A 4,717-nucleotide genomic window follows, 5' to 3' on the forward strand; every position below is an offset into this window, starting at 1 on the left:
ATTATGATAAGAGTTATATGAGCCCCCAGTAAAATGACTTTTTTGAAAAGGAGGAAGGCCTTTCTTTAACGAGATGGATTGACACAATGGCTGCAACAATGGGCTCCACCATAGAAATAATTGTGAGGCTGGTGCAGGACTGCATTGTGTTTCATTCTGTTGTGCGTAGATAGGGTCACTATGAGTTGGACCCAACCCAATGGCACGTAACAACAGCAGCAGCAGCAGCAGCAGATTCACCCAATGTAATGTGCCATTTGATCTCTTGATTGCTGCTTCCATGAGAATTCATTGTGGATCCAAACAAGGCGAAATCCTTGACAATTTCCACTGTTATTCATGATGTTACCTATTGTTCTAGTTGTGAGGATTTTGGTTTTCTTTACATGAGTTGTAATCCATATGCACTCCATTGAAAGCTACCACACTTGGTCTTCATCAGAAAGTGCTGTGGCATCTGCATATCCTAGGTTATTAATAAGCCTTCCTCCACTTCTGGAGCTATATTTTTCTTCATATAATCCAGATTCTCTGATTATTTCCTCAGTTTAAATGTTGAAGAAGTATGGTGAGAGAATACAACCTTTCCCAATTTTAAACCATGAAGTATCCTCATTCTGTTCTCACAACTGTCTCTTGATCCCCCATGTACACGGTCTGCATGAGAATAAGTAAGTGTTGTGGAATTCCTCTTCTACCCAACGCATGTAGTCCACCCTGTAGAATACCTTTACACAGTCCATAAAACACAAGTAAACATGTTTGGGGTATTCTCTGCTTTCAGCCACAATCCACCTGACATCTGTAATGCTATCTCTTTTTCCATGACCTCTTCTGAATCCAGCCTGAACCTCTGGCAGCTCCCTGCCAATGTACTGCTCAGAGCATTACTGAATGATCTTCGGCAAAATTTTACTTGCATGTGATATCAATGATACTGTTCTATAATTTGAACATTCTATTGGATCATCTTTTTTATGGATAAATGGCCAGATAACTGTCTTCCCAATGTCTTTCCATAGACAAGGAAGGGCTTCCCTTACTTCTCGGCTTGTTGAAATGTTCAAATTGTTATTCCATCAATTACTGAAGCCTTATTTTAGATGAATGCTTTCAGTGCAACTTGAACTTCTTCCTTCAGTACCATGGAATGGGTCTTGGTCATGTTACTACTTGAAGTTCTTTTTGGTATAGCGACTGTGTATTCTTTCCTTCTTATGTTGATGTTCCCTGCATTATTCCATATTTTGCCCTCAGAATTTGTCAATTACAGCTCGAGGCTTTCAGTTCTTTTAGCTGATGATATGCTGAGCATATTCTTCCTGTTTGTCTTTCTAATTCTAGGTCTTTGCACATTTAATCGTAATATTTTACTTTGTCTTCTCTAGGTGACTTTTGAAATTTTCTCTTCAGCTCTTTAATTTCATCATTTCTTCCCTTTGCCTTCATTACTTTCCAATTAAGAGCAATTTTCAGAATCTCTTCTGACATCCACTTTGACCTATTCTTTCTTTCCTATCTTTTTAATGATCTTTTGCTTTCTGCTTTTATAATGTTACTTTTATGCTTGTAATGTTTATTGATTTGTTCCACAAAACTCATTATACTTTTGATGATACACTACATTTTTAGGATGTTCTTGTTACAATACCATAGCTCCCCGAGACTCCTGTCATTAGTGTCCAAGGCATCAAATCTGTTCTCTCGATGTTCTCAAAATTCAGGTGGGGTAGACTCAAGGATGTGTTTTGGTTCTCGTGGACTTGTTTTTATCTTCTTTACCTATAACCTAAAATTACATATGAGCAATTGATGTTCTGCCTGTGGCCTGGTTTTAGCTGCTGATATTGAGCGTCTCCATTGCCTCTTTCAACAGATGTAATACATTTGGTTTCTATGTCTTCCATCTGGAATGGTCCATGTGTATAGTCACCATGTGTAGTGTTAAAAAAATGGTATTTGCGATGATATTGTTTGTCTTGCAAAATTCTATCACACTATCTCCAACTTTGTTTCGATCACCAAGAAGAAGATATTTTCCACTTATTCCTTATCTATGAAAATGAGGGAAGTGACGCACAGCCCCGGCCGGCCTGTCGCCCTGCCCCAGCTTCCTTTCACTCTGTCGCTGCCCAGGGGTGCTTGTGGCTACCATGCCCTGAAGGCGGCAGCAGCAGTGAGTAATGCCTGGGAAACTCCTCTGGGGGACATTATGGAGCTGAGGCACCCTTGGAGGAGTCACAGAGCCCAAGGAAGGAGAGGCAAAAGAGCTTTTTGGATATTGGCATTTTAGATGAGGGATTATGGAATTATACTTCCCTTATAGGGTTGTTGTGAAGATTTAAACAAGATAAGCCGAAAACAGATGACACAATGCTGGAATGATAGAAGGAAGTCAAGGCACCATTATGACTCAGTTGAGAAATCAGAAGCAAGGGGAAACAGTGTGACAGATGATCTAGATGCTCCAAGGGCCAAAAAACAAAAATGAAAGAGAAGCTAAATGGAGACACTGAAGGTTTTTAATAAACTTTCAGATGAATTCTCTAAATCTCATAAGTCAAGAAAAGATCTGCCTAATGGCAATATTGCTGGATATGAAAAAAACAAAGCGAGTGTCATCCTGAGACAGTTCCACCCATAAATCAAGTGATATTAAACTAGATGAGGCCCTAACACGTGAACAAAAAGAAGGAGCCTTCTCCAATTTCCCTGTTTCTGAAGAAACTATTAAGCTTCTGAAAGGTCGAGGGGTAACATATCTTGTTCCCATTCAAGTTAAGACCTTTGATCCTGTATAGGAAGGACAAGATTTAATTGCTCAGGCACAAACAGGAATAGGAAAGACATTCCCTTTTGCCATCCCCTTGGTTGAAAGACTCCGAAGAAATCAAGAGACAATTTAAAAAGCCGTTCCCCAAAGGTACTTGTTTTGGCTCCAACAAGGGACCTGGCAAACCAAGTAGCCAAGGATTTCAAAGACATAACTAGGAAGCCCAGTGTGGCATGTTTTTATGGTAGAACATCGTATCAAAGTCAAATTAGCCATCTTCGAAATGGTATTGACATCTTGGTTGGGACCCCTGGTCGAATCAAAGACCATGTGCAGAGCGGCCGATTGGGTCTTTCGAAACTGCGTCATGTGGTCCTTGATGAAGTGGAGCAAATGTTAGATTTAGATTTTGCTGAACAAGTTGAAGATATTATCCATGAATCTGACAAAGCTGATTCTGAAGACAATCCTCAGACTTTACTTTTTTCTGCAACTTGCCCACAGTGGGTATACAAAGTTGCAAAAAAATACATGAAATCCAGATATGAACAGATTGACCTTGTTGGAAAGATGACTCAAAAGGCTGCAACTAGTGGGGAACATCTGGCCATCGGTGCCATGGGTCTCGGAGGTCAGCAGTTATTGGAGAGGTCCTTCCAGTCTACAGTGGATCTGAAGGGAGGGCTATTATTTTCTGCAAAACAAAGAATGTGACTGAGATGGCCATGAATCCACACATAAAACAGGATGCCCAGTGTTTACATGGCGACTTTGCACAGTCACAAAGAGAAGTTACACTAAAAGGCTTCAGAGACGGCACTTTCAAAGTGTTGGTGGTTACCCATGTTGCTGCCCGAGGCTGGGATATTTCTGAGGTTGACCCGGTGATCCAACGTTCTCCCCCGCAGGATGTTGAGTCCTATATCCATCGCTCTGGATGGACATAGGGATTTGCCTATGTTTTTAGCAACCACGAGAATGAGGTCAACTAAGATATGTGGAACAAAAAGCAGGAATTACTTTTAAATGTGTAGGTCTTCCTTCTACAAAGGATTTAGTTAAATCTAAAAGCACGGATGCCATCAGATCTCTGGCGTCTGTCTCTGGCTGCTGTTGATTTGTCCCGACCATCAGCTCAGAGACTCATAGAAGAAAAGGGGCCAGTGGGTGCTTTGGCTGCAGCATTAGCCCATATCTCGGGCGCTTTGAGTTTTGAACCATGATCTTTAAGCACCTCTGATAAGGGGTTTGTGGCCATGACATTGGAAAGCCCAGAACAATACAGGATGTTAACTGTGCCTGGAAAGGAATTAATAGAGAACTGAGTAGTAATGCTGTGTCCAGAATTACCAGAATGTGCCTCCTAGTAGGAAATATGGGTGTTTGCTTTGCTGTCCCAACAACTGAATCAGAAAGACTGCAGGCAGAGTGGCATGACTCAGACTGGACACTCTCAGTGCCAGCCAAATTACCTGAAATTGAAAAATACTATGATGGAAACACATCTTCTAATTCCAGGCTGAGGAGTGGCTGGTCAGGTGGTCAGTCAGGCCAGTCAGGTGGTTGATCTGGTGGCCGGTCAGGTAGACAGTCACCAGGGAAGCCGGTCAGGAAGTAGACAAGACAGTAGAAGACAAAGTGGAAATAGAAATCGATCAAGAAGTGGGGGCCACAAATGGAGTTTTGACTGAGAATTTGATAGTTAATCTACCAGTGTGAGCTTTCCTATTTCTGTCTAATCATGTGTATTACCTACCAAAAATTAGGGCCTCATAGTTGAGGTATGTATCTGCTATTTGCAAAGAAGCTGGCCATATATTTTTTAAAGTATTTCACACGAATGGTTGTAAACAAATCTACTTATCCAGTTATACCTTTGAATAAAAAAATACTTTTATTGTCTGTTTTCAAAAAAAAAAAGAAAGTGAATCGGATCTCTCTCTA

The 4,717-nt window shown here is 41.0% G+C and overlaps 1 pseudogene; it reads left to right on the plus strand.

Moving 5' to 3' along the window:
* The first annotated feature begins 2,183 nt into the window (after positions 1-2,183).
* On the plus strand, positions 2,184-4,464 carry LOC142454443 (ATP-dependent RNA helicase DDX50-like; annotated as a pseudogene).
* The last annotated feature ends 253 nt before the right edge of the window (positions 4,465-4,717 follow it).

This window comes from Tenrec ecaudatus, chromosome 8 (assembly GCF_050624435.1).
Source record: "Tenrec ecaudatus isolate mTenEca1 chromosome 8, mTenEca1.hap1, whole genome shotgun sequence".
In the NCBI taxonomy this organism is placed as follows: domain Eukaryota; kingdom Metazoa; phylum Chordata; class Mammalia; order Afrosoricida; family Tenrecidae; genus Tenrec; species Tenrec ecaudatus.